We start from the raw sequence: 18,025 nt of genomic DNA on the forward strand, positions 1-18,025 counted from the left end.
TTGTTTTCCTATAACTGTTATGCAACTTTTGGTAAAAGACGATTCCACGTTTTGGGAGGAACCTCTATTTACAGAAAAAAACTTTTGTTTAATGCTTTGCTGGAAAAAGATTAGTCGTCCCCATCGCTTTTTAAAAAAAAAAAACAGAAATCAATCAAAGTAATTGTTAATAAATATTGAAAATAATGCGATAATGTTTCAACACAGTAGGGAAAATAAATTTTAAATTAGATGTTGGGATAAATAGGTGGACCACGAGAGGAAGGTGTATTTTACGTCTTTAGATTCACTAGAGATTTTACCGCGCTATGCGCGGTTTATCTATCTATAAACATTATATAAAATTAATGTTAAATATAACATAAAGGGCAAATCTCCAAAATAGCACATTTCTAAATTTATATCACAAAAATAGCACTCAAAAACTAAAATGACCAAAATAACAATTTTATCTTTTGAAAATTTTAATTTTTTTATTTTTCAAAATTTGAAATCTTATCCACAAAACCTCATTTCTCAACTCTAAACCCTAAACCCTAAACTCTAAACCCTAAACCCTAAACTCTAAACCCTAAACCCTAAACCCTAAACCCTAAACTCTAAACTCTAAACCCTAAACCCTAAACCCTAAACTCTAAACCCTAAACCCTAAACCCTAAATCCTAAACCCCACCCTTTAACTCTAAACCCTAAGTTTGTGACTTTTGATAAAACATTAAGTGCTATTTTTGTGACTTTTGACCTTGAGTGCTAGTTTGAGAACAAAAACTTGATTTAGTGCTATTTTTGTCTTTTTGTCTAACATAAACCCTAGATTTTTTAACAATTAAGTTTGTTTTTTAAATATTATATCATTTATTTGTTTAAAATATCATTAATTTATGCTAACATATTAAATGTTTCTATTAATTTTTTAGTAATCATGTTTAAATCTTTCTTAAAATTTAAAATACTATACATTTAATAAAATAAAAATGTTTTCTATTATCTTATGTATATTATATATTTTCTTATAGATTCTCTGATTTATTTTAAATTATTTTATGAAGTATGGGTAAATAACCTTTATTTCTTCTTAATATATAATTTTATAAATGTGTAATAATTTTGAATACTTAAATCTGTAAATTTTGATGACCAATAAAATGATTCATTAATTCTTTAAGTTTTGAAGCCATAATTTATTATCAATATTAACCTTTTTGATATTTATTATTTTGTAAATAATTATTTGTTATAAAAATGTGAATATGTAGTAGATTTCAATATAAACGATTCCATGTTTGGTTACTACATAAAAGTAATTTGGATAGATTGCATTACGCATATGCAGATATATTAGTCATTGGTAAATTTTAATAAAAAACTAACCTTGGAATATTGTTTGTATGTTACATTAGAAACGTATTTCCTGTATTCTTAAGCTTAAGAAGGTGTTGGAATAGCGAGAAGTAATTTATATTTTTTTTTTAATTTGTAAAAATTCTCAATGCATTAATTGGTGATGTTCTAACCTAAATTGATCTTTACACAAATTCATTTAATATAACCTTATAAATAAACGATGGAAAAATCTAACGGTATATTGATAGATAGGTAACAATTAAAAAAAATGTAATGCGATTTACCGAGAGTAATCAAAAGCAGCTCTAAACAACTTATTAAATTCATAAATTTTTATCTTATAATTTTGTGATTAAAATATATTTAAGCTTACTTCTATTTTATATTGACATATATGAACTTCAAGAATTTCAACAATTTTAAAATTTAATTTGTTTCTTCATGTAGTTAAATTTTATTATATTTAACTAAAATATAATATGTTACTTTTCAAAAAATTAACCTAGATATTTAGTTAATTTCTTCTAGATACTTTTTAGTCATTTTAAACAGATTTTAACCATTTTTGGTTTTGAGAAACTGATTTTAACTTTATTTTGACATAATTATTTTTTGAAACTTCGATGTTTAGTTTCCAAAAAAATAGTCTAAATATAAAAATATAAATTTAAGTTTAGTTTTATGTTGATTTTCATTTTGTTCAGAAGATATGGAAACTCTAATGTTTTTAAAATGCAATTACAATGCTGACTAAACATAACCAATTGTTTTTTAAAAAAAAATTGTGTGGTTAACTTTGAATGTATTAGGACATTTTTCTAGAATCAAAGAACATGTAATATGAACGAAAATATATAGTGTTTAGGACGTTGCTCTGATAAACAAATGAATTAAACTATATTTTCTAGAATATCATAAACCAAATACCAAAACAGTCCCAGTGTTTTCTTGGCCAAACATGTCATAATAAGTGACCATTGGAGCAAATACATATGTAGCATTTATGCATGAACACGTCCCTTAAAAGTTGTGACAATCGAACATTGTAAAATGAGGGGAAGGGTGTCAAACCAAGTGGAATTTCTGGATTATCATGAAAATATAGAGAGCTTACATGGATTTAAACATCAAAGACCAAACTGATATACTAAAACAAAAAAGAAAAGAAAATATTACATTTCAATTTACAATTTGGCGTCTCTGCAGATCCTTGATTTGAGCTCTGCAGTTCTTGGCCTAGTTCTCGTGAATAGAAGCACAAGAAATATGATTCAAAACACAATCCCTGGTAGACTTTAGATAAAAAAAAGAAATGTGAGACTTAATTCCAGAATATTTTGAAAACCATTGTAGGTTTAGAACAGCAGGAATAACCGCTTTAAGCCAAGATTTCCAAGTATCATCCTCCCCGGTAAAGAGAGACTGGAGTATCTACATTAACAACTTAGAAAAGTATTTTATATGCAATCATTCATCCGAAAAGAAATTTACAATTTTTGACACATAAATGATAACTCGCACACATTCCTGGAACCTGCAAATCAACATGAGATGCAAGAAACCCATAGGGTTGAAACCTTCTTCTGCGCCAGACGTGGCAGAAAAAAGTCCAAACAAAATTCAAGTCAGTTTTCTTATCATCAATTGTATACATGTGTAAGACTTTCAAAATTTCTCAACAACAAAAAAAAAAGAGAGAGAAGAGAGCCAAAAAAAGGCATAGATTCAGCTTATATATGAAACTTAAAACCAAAAACTCAAACGGTAAAAAGCATCAGGTAGAAAAAAATCTTATAGTTTAAATCGTACATACTCCAGTAGAAGATATCTAACCTTGTTATGATATGGAAGCTCCAAGTGTTCTGTAACAGTTTTTGGACTCTAAGCACATGCCGATTATTTCCATTCCAGTATATAAGAAACAATGCCTACTCACCAAGTCCACCAACAGTATTATGGTTCCTTGGTCAAAAACATAAGCTGGATATAAGGACTCTGAAGGTTCAACATGTTATCATTTAAATGAAAATTCTAAAACACCGGAAAGAAGGATGGTACCTCATTTAGCCACCCTTAACAGGTACACCAACTCTCTCCTCTTCAACTTCATATAGAGTAGATGACACAAAAGTTTCTAAATGAGTATCAATTAACTGTTTATTCAATTTATTTTTAGGAACAACTTGTGGTAGAGAGCCTTGGCTGCAATCTGCATACTCTTTCCACCAGAGTGACGAAATATCATCTTCTCTATATAGCACAAACTTCCCAGGTAACATTAGTTCATAATTTACATATACATGCACACATAAAAAAATGTTAGTAACTGAAACCGTCTCTTGTAAACAAACTAAATGAATCATATAGATCCCAAGTTTAAGGACATATCTTAACTCGCGTTTGATGCAGTGGATATATGCAATGAGTTTATGTTCTATGGATTCGTGTATATTGCAGTGTTATAGAGAAACTATAAAACACAAACAATTATAATGAGAAAGCTAACAATAGATAATTATCCAAGATAATATAGGAGGAATCCTAACAGATGACCAAGTACTATCTTTCTACCAACATCGCTTATGTGTACCTTGTGAGAACCGTTAGCTTCAGGGGGTTGGTGGCCTTGGCTTGCATAAGCAATAAGCATCATCTGAGTTTTCAACCTGCAACGAATCCAGGGCCTTACATCAACAGGTTCACAAAGTTATAAATTAGTTTTGCAAGTAAGGTCTAAACTAAACCTTGAGATTGCTTGGGTTTTGAGCTGCCTCAACAGCTGCAATTGCTGCCCTAGCTTTGATCTCCACGCCAGATAATTCTTCTTGGAGTTCACAGTTTGACGATGTAAGTGATCGGTGGTCTTCTCCATACCGCGTTCATGGTCGCTCATGTCTTCTCTCAAGCTCAAGAGAAGCCATGTTTCAAAACCAAACCCAAGAATCTCATTATTCGTCCAAAATTGTCAACTCCACAACAAAGTTATATTCAGTTTTCACCTTCCTTTGCTAACTTCTTCTCGAAGAGTCCGCCTTAATCTCCATGGCTCAGTCCGATTTAGCTGTAGCCTTGGCTATCTCGCCGTTAAGAACAGTTGTGGTCGCCGATGGCTTCTGTCTATCTTCAGCTAGCTTCTAGACATCCGGCCTTATCTGATCAAGCTCAGCTCCGGTTCCATTGACCACACGAGCTTCTGCCTCTGTCCTCAGCAAATTCTGGTAAACCTCATGTGCCTTAGCTTCTCTCTTGGGGGGTGGTTTCAGCAGAAGTAGACAACGACTGTAGATTTGTAGGTGGAGAGCTGAAATTTTCCGGTGGTATTTCATGGCCATGGATGTATCTTCTTCAGAGAAGGTTTTTTTTATTTAGGATGAATTTAGGTTATGAGATATAGCTTTATATAGAAGAAATATCGAGGGAAGGTGAAACAAAACATTCAAGAATAGCTTTAAGATCATTATTGATTGAGAAAGTAACTGAGGAAAAAAATCAGACACTGGAGAAGATGAGATGGAATAGTCGGGGGAAAGAGACCCTCGCCAGATGGAAATTTGAAGAAACCCCACGCAGAAGTCCAGTTTAACTCAACAACAGTGACACGACGATTTCAAGCTCTCTGATTGGATGATTTTCCAAGCCGACGTGTATAGCTTCAAAACCGATGGTGATGTGGAGAGATGAAGCTCTATCATTGGCTGGAATTAATAATCGTGGACACTTTAGATTTTGAGCTTATTGTGCTTTTAGTATTGTATCATATATGTCATAATTGCCACTATAGACGTTTGCATATAGTTAAAAACTTTTTAAAAAAACTTGGAGCCGTCGGTGTGTAAAAGTCTGGAAATATTTAAATTTCGCATTTATTTTTTTATTTTTTGGTAAAATGTTAAAATTTATTACTAATTTCGAAATTTTTGACAGAAGAACAGAGAAAACAAGAAGCATAGCAATTGAAAAAAAAAACTAAACAGAAACTCAAACCTAACTATGCAGGGACTGACTACTAGTACAACAGCTAATAAGCTAGGCATACATCTAAATCGGAACACTTGCTTGCCGCAAAATTGAACCCGCAGTGATAACGAAAACTGAACCAGATAGAAATTGGCTTGCCCAATGAACAGTTTTTAAAGATCGGGCTTGTCAAGAACACAACTTGCGAGGGCCTCCTAATTTGCAGCCTTCGCGGACAGATAGCTGCACATGAGACCAAGCACTCCCGCCCAACCTAAGCCGAGCTTTATTGGAGAAGAACCGGTTGATTTGGAGCTGTTGAGACAATGATGAAAGATACCTGCAAGGAAAAGAGAGGACTCATCCTCAAGAGGACACAATCAAATGACTACTCCTTGACCCTGGGATGGATGAGGACCAAGACACGCTACCACCGGGAACACATGACAGCCGGTGACTCAACGCCATCGAAGAACTCCCAGATGCAACACAGCCATGAAGAACAAGCACCTTGAACTCTAAAACCTAGAGAACTCATCAAAGACCAAACCGCAGGCTTCGAGAGGACAAAGATCAGAGCAGATACCAACGCGCACCTAAAGAGACAGAAGACCCTCTAGTCTGTCTTTGAGAACAGAGGAAGAATCCACCTGCGATGACAAGCAGAGGAGACTGAGCGCAGAAACAAATCGGGAGCGTCCAACCTAAGCACCACGCGCCGCCAGATCTGATGGAGACCAAGCCAAAAAGAAGATCTGAAAAACCCTTGAATAGTCGCCACCACCGTAAAATCCGACCCTGACCACTACCCGCCTCACAGACCTCGCCTTGACACCAGCACAAACTGACTTCACTAAGTCCCATCACCGGGGCCCCAGATCTGAAGAGCTAGGATCCATCGAAGAAGCTAGGATTTTGACATATCGGAGAGGAGGCTAAGAGGAGTAGAAAAGGCAAAGAGAAAAACAAGGAAGGGGGAAGAGAGAAGCGCGCCGGCGTCGGCGAGAAGGCAACCACACGCTGGAGGAAACGAGGCTAAAGTCGGGAGAGGGTCGGGAGAGAATCGGGAAAGTTTGTTTTTTTTTCCTGAGATTCCACATTTTGCATTTCGAGCCCTATAAATAGATACTTCTTGGTCGAAAGGTTAAGTGTGTTAAGATGCCATATTTAGATTTTATGGTTAGGGGATTAAAATTCGATTTTGGAAGTAAGATATAATGTTGACTAAGAAAAAAGTAAGATATAGTTAATGTCCGGGACTAGAATTTAGGATTTACTTACAAACTATTTTGTTTATATATTAATATATAGAATATTATTTAAATTTGACAAAAAAACATAACCGTCAAGAGAAAAAGAAAAATATTTTTTTTATAGTTTCAAGCTGATGGCCAAAGGCTTTTATAGCTCCAACAAGTTTTGCCTAACCATCACACATGGCGAAGTTTGTATTAGCATAAAACAAAAACAAACGTTTTTGGTTTGACAGAAGTGGTCTAAAGATACTTTATACTAGCAATTAGGATTACATACTAGACAAACGAGATGACTTAAGTCTCCAACCAAAATATGAAGTAGGATAATAACTGTCGTAAACAACCTTGCTGTTGTTGCCGCCAGAACGTTAGGATCCAATCAAATAAGATTGCAAGCCTCATTTAAAGAAGTAGAGTAACTCCAGTAAGAGATTTATCCTTTTTATATACAAGTCTCATTGTAAAAGAATTTGATCTTGGTCTTGTCTCCTCCACGTCTCCATCTTTCGGATCCATTACGATGGCTTTTGATGGCACGGCTGCTTCCTCCGGTAGTGGTGTCTGGTGACAAAAATGGTGTCTCCTCCTTTAACCGCATCAAATCCTAGAGATGAAGAGAGGGAAGGAGAGAGCTATGATCACAATAGGATAAAAATGGCAACTTGCGACCGTTCACGATCAAATAATAGTTGGCATTCAAGGAAATGTATAATATAAAGATATAGGTTACAACGTTTAGGTTAGAGAAAATAAGTGTGTCTAGGATTGATAATTAAAAAAATAAATGAAACAAAACCTAATGGTTTCAAGTGGGACTATGGATTTTTTATTGCCATGAGGAGAAGAGAAAGAAAGAAAGAAGAAGACATTATATGCGTGTAAGATTATATGCTTATTCTATAATATATCAAAATAACAACAAACAAAAATACTTTGATACTTTACTATCGAGAGAGAGATGTGTGAGGTTGTATATGCATATTGAGGAATTATGGGTCTATTTGTTTTTTCTTTTGCAATCGTAATGTCAAGTTGAAAATTGTAGATGCATATTTTATTTTTTGTAATGAATTTTGAAACACTTGAATTAAAGAAAATGCCTGGTCTTCAAAAATACTTGTTCCTACAGTTTTGTTACAAATTATGGATGGAGTCGATTTAACAATAAATCATTTTCCATGTATGATGGTAAAGAAGATGAGAAATTTACGTTACCCAAATTTTATAATGAGCAAGGTGAAAATTGTTTTGTGAATTTATTATTTATGTTTATTAAATAAAACAAACTCAAACCCTTTTTTTTGTAGGACTACCTTAAAAATAAATTTATATATAGTAGCAAACTTTTTTTCTTGGCTAATTATGTCATCCTTTTTTATAGGAAAAAATTACATCAAACGGTTCAGTTTATTCCAGTTTTATAGTCTAACATGCAAGATTTTGTTTTCTTTATAAGACACTAGAAATTCTCACCGCGCTACGCGCGGTTTATGTATTTTCAAAGTTACATTTTACATTATATTTAATTAAAAAAATAGTATAACTAATATGATTTTTTGTTATTTTCGATGCGGCTTAGATCTTCTTAGTTGAAAAATATAAATATATCATAAATAAATGAATAGAAAGAAACTATTTCTCCAATATTACACTTAAAATATCATTATAGATTATATCATTAATGTGAAATCAATTTTTGAATACCGAAATAGATATGAAACCATTTTTAATATATTTTTAACATGAAACGAATTAGAAGTATGTAAAATAGATATGATATTAACATAATATTTGATTCATTTTTTACATTTCTTTGTTTTTTCTTTATTTTTTTGAAATGTTAACTTATGACTGGCTAATTTCTTGGTAGAGGTATCATCGTATTTCATATAATATGACATGTTTCTTAGGATAAAACATTGATTGTTTGATTAACTCTTGTTTCTTCTTTTAAAGGTATATTAACTACTTGGAGATATATACCGTTCTATGTGGGCTGCACTTTCTCTTGCAAATTAGTCTAGTCCATTTCATATGTCAGAGATATCCTTAGGTTAATCAAGAAAAAAATATAATAACTACTTCTACTTCTGGATATATTCTTCCTCAACTGTTATGTTATCATTTTTAGTGTTCTCGTTGAATGTAGTACTCATTATTCATGTTTATTTTGGTTTAAATTTCCATTTTTATCTTTGCTAGTGTTTTGTTACATTTAATCTAATTAATAATAGAGTTTGATTTGAAACATAAGTCTTTTTTTTAATGTTTTGTGGTTCATATATTTAATCTAATTGATAGTAGTGTTTTGTTATATCTCTTGCTATTTTAGATGCTTGATTTATAAGAATAGCTGAGTGGACCATATTCAATTTTTCATTCCTCTCTTGCTTCAGTGCCTAGTTTCTTCTATACAAATAAGCCCCCAAAACTATGGAAGCTATTAAACTACAGTTGACTTGTTTTTATTGATAGGATCAGGATGGGGAACATCGGGAAGCTTTTAGATGTCATCTTCTGCAGCGACGACATGCTTTTGCTAAAACTCCACCCAAGTACGTAATCTCAATAATGAAACTCTCTTATGTTATATGAATTAAATAATAGTCAGTAATGTAGTATTCAAAAAAACAATATAAATTAACTTCGATAGCCTATTAACCTTCTGTTCTCATCGTATTCAGACAATTTTTATCTATATTCTATTTAAGTTGAAGTCGTTGTAGAGTTTTTAGGTGTATTTATTATTGGGCAATTATCTGAAATAGTCAAAAAAATTTATAATAAAAATATCTCTAAAAAAATAAAATGACCAAAATAACCCTTTTTATTTTGAAAATTTTAATATTTTTAATTTTTAAAAATTTGAACTCATCGCCAAAACCCAATCACTTAACTCTAAACCATAAGTTTTAGATTAGTTAACCGTAAGAGTATAAATGTATATTTACCGTTTAATAAAACCTCATTTGATCATTTTCTTCATTGGATATCTATTTTTGTAAAAATAAACTAAAGAAGGCTATGTAAGAGGATTTCTCTTTATTATTTGTACATGTATTATTAGAAAATGTTAAGTATGTTAAGAAAGAAATACCTTAGTATAGGAGTGTATATAGAATGTTATGGTTTTTAAAAGAATTTAGTTTTGAAGCGCATTTCAATGTTACAGTTGCAACTTTTATGCTTGGGTAAAAATGATAGAAATACGTCGTTAGTTTAATATTATAATAGTTTCAAGTAAACAAAAGAGATCAAATGAAAAAAATGGTACTATAGATACATGAGTACGACTGACAGGTGATAAGTGAGACGGTGGAACATGAAAATGAATTTAGTAAAATAGTTTCATATCCACCACTGTTTTATACAAATAATTATTTAGAAACAACTACTTAAACAAACATTTTTAGTATCATAGTTATGTTTCAAAAAATGAAAACGTAGAAAGACAAACACAATCATACTTTTTGCTAAATACAACTATGGAAGACTAACAGGAGCCATGATCCTTTAAGGTGATCAATTTGTTTGTGGCACAGCTGCTAATTACAACCAGACAACAAAAATACCAGCTTAGGAAATAAGATAGCAAGCTAAAGATTAATCAAAACATCATGGGAAGAGTTAAATTAGACCACATACCATTTCCTAGGAGTGTATAGCTCAATTACGACTTCTTTTTGCATGATTCTAGCTTTGAAAATTGATATGATCCGTAAGTGCTAAAATATTCCGACTCTCAGTCTCACGCTCATTTTCTCCGCTGGTATTGGCACACTTGAGAATTCGGCCGGTAGAGGGACCGTCTCCCTCCTGATCTATTTCTCTCTTCTATGTTCAAATGCAGCTGGTGAAAACATCCTCCACCATTCTCCTCCCGCCAGTGGATCTGTACAATGGTGTTCCTGTTGATCATCTGTGTTCTACCTCCCAAGCATGTAGTGTCAGTGTACATAGGAGAAGGTGCCATGAATGAGTTGCAAAATAAGTTAGATTTTTTGGTGAAATTTGTATATGGTTGAAGATTTTAAAAACAGAGAAACACAGAATGACTTACTATTTTGGCTTTGGGTTCTTGGCTTCTGATCCAAACGTTCTTGTATCTGTAGAAAACATTTTTCATGTAAGAGAGCTTATTGATTTCCAAAAGTAAAAGTTAATGTGAGACTCACCATCGATTATCTCCCCTAAACATTTTCATGAATATAGTGCCACAACTTCTTGACGGAAGTCATTCTCTTTTGGATCCTGCTGGTAGGTAGAAACATTAAGTATCTTACTTCATCAACTGTTTGGATCTTCTCATAGTTCTCACCATGAATTTTTTGTAAGAATCATTCAACTTTTCCATAAACTTTGCCTTTCTGCACAAAGTTTAACACTATCAAATCATGCCATGTGACAAAAGCTGACTGTGAAACTACGATGAGGACCATGATGAAGAACATTACCTAGATATTCTGAGACCGAAGATCTCAGTGGCGTTTTTCACCTTAGACTTAAACTCCATGTGCAAACCATAAGCTATATAGTACGAAGCATGGGTCTTTCCAATGTCATGAACCTCCAAAAACTTGTAAATCATCTATGCATCAGCGCAGTGCTGCGCCTTTGAAAATTCACAGAAGTTACCATCAAACCTACTGAGTACATAGATAGCTACTTCTTTCATCATGTGTTTGAAAGTGCTGAGACAATGCACAATTACAGAGAGGAAACGATTTATAGAACAATTTAAGCAAACAAACTAAAATAGTTCAGAACAAAAAAAAACACATAGCATGAACCAAACCACTGATTAGTTGGAATTTTTGGTTTCATATTCAATACTAAAAAACTATAATTATAAACAAAGGAAAGGCAGCTAAAGTGCGCTTCTTCTTTTCAGCTTTATCGCAGATGATAAAAAATCACAAAATTGATATCAAAACTTATGACAAACCAATGCAAGAGAAGCTATTTACGGAATAATACTATAGAGAAACAATAATCATTCAAAGAAATTCAATCCAGTTAAAGCATAGTCTGCGAAGAGGAAGAGGGTCGAAACATGCAAAAAAACTAAATGTTGCAAAAACATTAGCAGTGAGTTAGCTATCTAAAGAGAGGAATTATTAGACGTTTTGTGTTAACAGTCGTTACCAAAGGCACGGTGGGAGTATTTTCGTAGGATATGAATTTCTTGCAGAAATCTATTGCACTCTGGTCCCAAAACTATAGCTTCATAACAGGTCCCCAGCAAAAGATTATAATTACCAGGGTTAGGTTCAATACAACTGATTGTGTAGATATGATTCAGATTTTGAACAGTTTCTTATCTCCTAATCATTAGAATTCAGTATTTCTAAATACATATATTATATACTGATGTTGGGAGAGTCAATAGAACACATACATTCATTCACCATAAGACGCCGTGTTTTTTTTCCACTTCGTCAAAGATAGGACAGTCGATGAGAGACTGTCCATTCACCACCTTCACCTGGCCAACAACATCTACAGCATTTTTTAACAAAGAGTATAAGTTTAACTTGGGTAAAATAGTGATAATTAAAACGCAGATGAACAATAGAACTCAATGATAATATAAATGAATAGACAGCTAACCATAGAGATCACCTTTCAGTCCACAGTGCTTCGAAATCTGGATGTGAATGGAACAGGAATTGGGAGACAGAACAGAGTCCTATGTGAAATAAACGGTAAAGGCTGTAAATCTTTCCTGGTTTGATGCAAGTATTTGAACGATGCTTGATGGTACGAACCCTTGCATCACTGCGCTCTTTTGCTCTGTCGGGAGATAAATAATTCAGGGTTTATAATACTGATTAGGGGACGAAAATTTTTGGTTAAAATCACAAACCTGTTCGTCAATAATGAGCATCTCCAGTCCAATAAAGGTCCCTCCTTTTGCTGCGTTTTTCTGACTCCCATAGAAATGTATGATTCGGAATTGTAATTCGGATCGAGATGGACGTGGTGGGATGTGAAATACAAAGCGACATGAGAATTTCCGGTTAAAACAGGTGACTTTCAGTTGGGTTTCATCGCCATGGCTTAAGTTTACTGAGAGGAGGTTTCGAGTTTAGATTTGTAGTAAGCTAAGAAGAAAGAGTTTATAAAGAATGAAGAGAGGGAGGTGAAAGGAAACGATTAATTTCAGATGAGGATGGGTAACGGAGATGGAAGAAGATGAAACTTAGAAGACGATTGAATGGAATGAGTTAGTAGGCCGATGTTTTAGAGGATTAGGGTTTGTCAAGTGTTTTTCACCTCGGCCGTATATGAGGCACAGAGAATTGATTTCCGGAGATCCAAGATCCCAAAATCACGAGGCCCGATTTCTTTTAAGAATTGGCTAAGCATAGATGACGTGACAGAAATGATTTCTCTTATTGGTCGATTTATTGAATAGACGTGGCATGCCTCCCCATTGAGTATATTATGCTTTTAGTATTGTTAGATGACATCATCAAAATATTTTAACAAAGAACATGTCTTTATCCAATGCATTATTTAAATGCATCTGCTAATTTCTGAACAATGCACCTCTTCACTCATCTCTTTTAATTTTTGAATGAACCACTCTTTCATATGTCTCATTAATTCTCTGAAGAATACACCTTTTCACATACCTTTTTAATTTATGAATGATATACTCTTTTTAATTGACTAATAAATTGAAGTGTTTAACTAAAATCATATGGTTAAGTTTGTTTTGGTTATGCAAACTAACTGATCTAATTTATTAGATCGATAAAAGTATGAGTTCATCAAATTACTAATGCAAAATATGTCTTTTGGTTTCTTTTGTGAACCACACTTCTCTAAATAAACACATTTTTGGAAAGTATCTAGAGTGTGACACATCTATTAAATTCTATAATCAAACAAAATAACAAAGAGTTGCTAAGATCTCTTCTATAAAGTTATTGATTGCTTTAACAAATATTAATAACCTTATGATATTACGAAGAGGTACAAACGTGTTGTCACCGAAGAGGTACGAACATGTTGTGACCAAAAATGTGTGAGTATCGTCACCCAATAGGTGCAAACGTGTTGTAACCAAAAAGTGTGAACATATCGTGACCAAATAAATGCGAACAGACATCACCAAAGGGTGTGAACGGATCATCACCAAAGGGGTGCGAACAAGTCATCACCTAAAGGGAGCAAACGGGTTGTCACCAAATATGTGCAAATGAGTCGTCACCCAAAGGGTGAGAATAAATCATTACCTAAGGGGTGCGAACATGTCGTAACCGAAGAGGTGCGAATGGATCGTCACCCAAGGGATGCAAACGTTTCGTGTCTGAAGAGGTATGAACGTATTGCGTCCGAAGAGGTGCAAACGTATTATCACCAAAGATGTGCAAATGTATCGTTACCGATGGGGGTGCAAACGTGTTGTCACCGAAGTTGTGCAAACTGTTATCACTAAAGGTGTGAGAATGCATCATCATCGAAGAGATGCAAACATAATTTCACCGAAATGATGCAGATGTAACATTACCGAGAGTGTGTAAATGTAAAGTTAACAAAAGGGTGTGAACGTAATGTTACAAAATGGGTGCAAACGTAATGTCACTGAAAGGGTATAAGTTGACAAGTTCAATATATGGGCTAAAGCAAGGACCTAAGAAGTGGAATCAAATATTTGATGAGGTTGTCTTATCAAGTAGTTTTAAGTTAAACCAGACTGATATGTATTTATAGAAAATTGACGAGTCTATTTATAGAATATCATTTGCTTGTATTTTGCTGACATGTTGACCTTTGGCACTGGCCATGTTGATCTTTGGCACTGGCCTCAGACAAGTAGAGCTTACAAAAGTATATTATTGTCATCATGTTCTGTAATGAAAGGCACAAAGGAGGTGGATGTGATTCTTAAAATTTAGATCACACATGGAAGTAAAAGCATAGTCGCTACACCTTAGCATTAAATATAGCGCAACATGTGAGCTTGTCACTCACATGGTGATTAACATAAAGTTTGTTCGGTTTGAATGAAAAATAGTAGATCATTTGACGAAATGATTAGCTAGAAACTTGGTAACTAAGTCTGTTAAAAGGATGAGTTTAAGGCCCATTTGAAATTTTTAATTAAGGAATACTCTATTCTTCTTTAATACAACGTTTGTGGTTGAATTCAATGTGGAAAGCCAATACTTAAATATTGAAGCACATGTAAGAAAAGTTCATAACCGTTATTTGGCGATTTTTACTGCGACTGATACACAACTTTTGATTCTCGATTTTTGGCCGTCGAATTCGGCGTCGATTGTTTCCATTTAATTTCCTTTTGTTTCTCTTTAATCCTTTTTATTTCTACACAATTAGATTTCTAAATTATTGCCATTGAAACCAGAGAAAGAAGAAATAAGTCGTTGAAAGGACAATAATGGTTACGATTATGGTCTTATTGGACAATGGTTTCAACATGGTTTTCTACTTTTCCTTCTCGGCGGTGTTGGAGTTGTGCAGTGGTTCGTAATTCTGGGTCCCTTCCAAACATCATCAACAGCAAATCAGACACATCAAATGTCCGTAGAAGGTTTTATCTCCAACAGTTTTGTTGGAATTATCTTTCCGACATCATGCGTCGATTATTTGCCAAATCTAACAATTATTGTTAGTTTTGTTATATTCTCCGGTGGTTATCATGAACACTTGGTGACTTTCCGATGGTTGACACAAATCTTAACGGATTTGCTATGGAAATATCGTCAGCCAAGGAAACCACCATGGACTCATTATTTGGAGATGAAGGAGGAATCGCTGAAACGCCACGGTAATGAAGATATGTTAAATGTTTGGCTTTACCGATTTCAAACCAAAAGAATATCAACGCCATGGACAGGTATAATTAACCATGTTGTCTCCTACAGCAGGAGTGTTTGGGACGGATTGAGATGTAACAGATGGATCAAATCCAATGATCTTCTTAGAAAAAGGCATTTACTCACAAGAACTGAGAGCCACAAGAAAGCTCTTACAAGACCAAGAGTGAAGTGGAGAAAAGCTAGCGAATCAGCATATCCTACGAATGTGTTAGAAAGCATCGTGTTACTGCTGTCTCTGTTAAATGTTATTCTTAACTACATGTTTTGGTGTATTTTATGTTTCATGTAATATGTTACATTGATTTGAAATTAATAAAGTTCAGATGTTATAAAAAAGATTGAAGATTGTAACATGTTTATATCATCCCAAGGTATGTGTTTGTATATGCAAGAAACAGATAGGTTAAATTATTATTCTTAATAAATACTTTGGAAAATAGCATTTGCAGGAGCATGATTGAAAATATTTACCTATATGAGTGTGAAGTGATGGTGCTTCAAAAAGCTGGGACTTGCCATTGTATACATTCATGAATGGATATCACACGTAGCTTATAATAGTGTTGAGTAAACACTTAAATAGTGTAGAAAAACATGTGTGTATTATTTTCATGTGCCTAAAATGGAATGATGGATTCAATCCATATGACATTTTGATTTTCGTTCACTAAGATGAACAATTGCAGTTGTTTGTGATTGTAACTATCTATTAAGGAGTGCTTTCTTTTTTCTTGGCTGCCACGTCAACGCCAGGTCAGAAAGTCGAAGATCCTGGTATCGATACGTGTCCTGAAAACACAAAACGCAACATTTCGTCGAGTCTTCATTACGCAGCGCACCGTTTCATTTATTCTACTCTTTCTGTTTGTTGGGCTTATTCATTTGCCATTATTCATTTGCATGTGTATCTTCGAGTGTTTTTTACGTAATAGGCTTGGTGGCCCATTATCGAGCGTCAACCCTAACTGTTTCACAGGAGGAATCTAGGTTCAGGTTTCGTCGCTCCTCTTCGTTACGCGGCGCACCTGTTCTGCTTCCATGGTCTTTGAAACTACCCGATTAATGGCTTATGAGTTTAATTCCATTTACTCTATCGGCCACGATGAAGTCTCTTGAATGCTCTCTTCTTCAAATCATCTTTTTCTCCCATCTCTTTTAGTATACTATTCATGGTGATATGGCTAACTCGAAGGTGTTGTTCTCCGGCTTGAAGTTCGGTAAGTGTTCCTCCGTTGTCGAGGCTAGGTTGATGCGATTCTGGGAGGGCCAGAAATGTCAAATGTGGTGGGGAACTCATGTGGGTTGATCTGCTCATGGTGAATGTAAGTTAATTTCCAGATCTTGATAATTGTGCTTTCAAGTTATTCCGGCGATCTATTATATGTTTGTTGATACTGATATTTCTGAACATGTATGTCTCAGTCGACCATAATACATGCCACCATTAGAGCTAACCGGCTTCCAACATTCCGCCGTAGACTCACCGCCGGTGCGATGTATTCAATCTCAGATTATGGGAAACCAGAAATGTTAAAGGTGGTGGCGAGTTGATGGGTGTGATATGCTCCTCCTTAACGCTAAGGTTGTTCTATTCTTCAAAACTCATGATCATTTTATTTTAAAACACATTCAAGCGTAAAATCTAAAAAAAATATTCTTTTTCAGTCAAAATATATATTTCACTCTTTAGGAGATAGTTTCAATTCTGTTTGTTGATTTCAGAAAAAAAATCATCTTATTTGTATGACATGGATAGCGATGATGAGCAGTGCCTTGTGAGAATTCATGAGCGTTCTTATGCTGAGAATAGTGTTTCTTATGAGATCACTGAGGACATGTTTGAGAAGGCTTCGTATGTAAAGCAACTTGATCACTTTACCTTAATCTAAATTCAAGAAATGATGGCCGGAGTTAGATCCTTGGAAGCAATGGAAACAATATATGAGCTTTGAAGAACCAAGAGGCAGATCAAGGGAATGCCACTAATCAGGCATCTTCAGGTATGATTTCTAATGCCTTTCCATCTTTTTAATTATATTTGATTTGTCTTTTTCACATGTTTGTCTTAATATTTCAAAAGTCAAAACCTACATTGCTAGGTGCTATTTAGATCGGTATGTACTTGGGTTGACCATTAAATACTCACTATCTCTCAGCATCCTGAGCGAAGGTGACCTCTGTCACTACCGAACTTTTTTGCCACTGTTAGTTTATTTTACATTTCATTATGTTTTCTATGTTGTATGAGATAACTATATGGGTTTCGGTTTCAACAAGAGGCCAGTGATGATAATGGAGATGCATGTGAACATCTCAGGGCCTACTAAGGTTGACGTTGGTGGTAATGATTCGTGAGGAATCACCAACTATAGGAACAGCAGTACCATCATCTTCCAAGGTTGTCAAGAAGGCCCGAATCGCATAGGTGAAGATCATGGAAGTATATGGATGCAGTATTTGCTATTTGAATAATGCCAAGGCATCAATTTTTTTCTCTTGTGCGGGTTGCTATGTTTTTCAGACAGTCTTCAAAAGTTCTGCTTAAGTTTGAACTAATATAAAGATATTTAGCACATGTACTTTGCTCTCCAAGTTTCAGTTTATATTCTCTGCATA

General features: G+C 34.2%; 2 long non-coding RNA genes across 2 annotated transcripts; one reads left to right on the top strand and one right to left on the bottom strand.

Annotated features, from left to right (window-relative positions):
• Nucleotides 1–1,651: 1,651 nt before the first annotated feature.
• On the bottom strand, nucleotides 1,652–6,593 carry LOC125580759. The gene is made up of 3 exons (XR_007318518.1): nucleotides 4,089–6,593; nucleotides 3,403–4,010; nucleotides 1,652–3,306 (listed from the first exon to the last, which is right to left on the bottom strand). It is a non-coding gene; the product is annotated as an uncharacterized LOC125580759 (long non-coding RNA).
• A 7,900-nt stretch (nucleotides 6,594–14,493) lies between these two features.
• On the top strand, nucleotides 14,494–18,025 carry LOC125580904. The gene is made up of 2 exons (XR_007318632.1): nucleotides 14,494–17,409; nucleotides 17,509–18,025. It is a non-coding gene; the product is annotated as an uncharacterized LOC125580904 (long non-coding RNA).

The sequence above is a fragment of the Brassica napus genome, chromosome C1, assembly GCF_020379485.1.
Source record: "Brassica napus cultivar Da-Ae chromosome C1, Da-Ae, whole genome shotgun sequence".
Classification (NCBI taxonomy): domain Eukaryota; kingdom Viridiplantae; phylum Streptophyta; class Magnoliopsida; order Brassicales; family Brassicaceae; genus Brassica; species Brassica napus.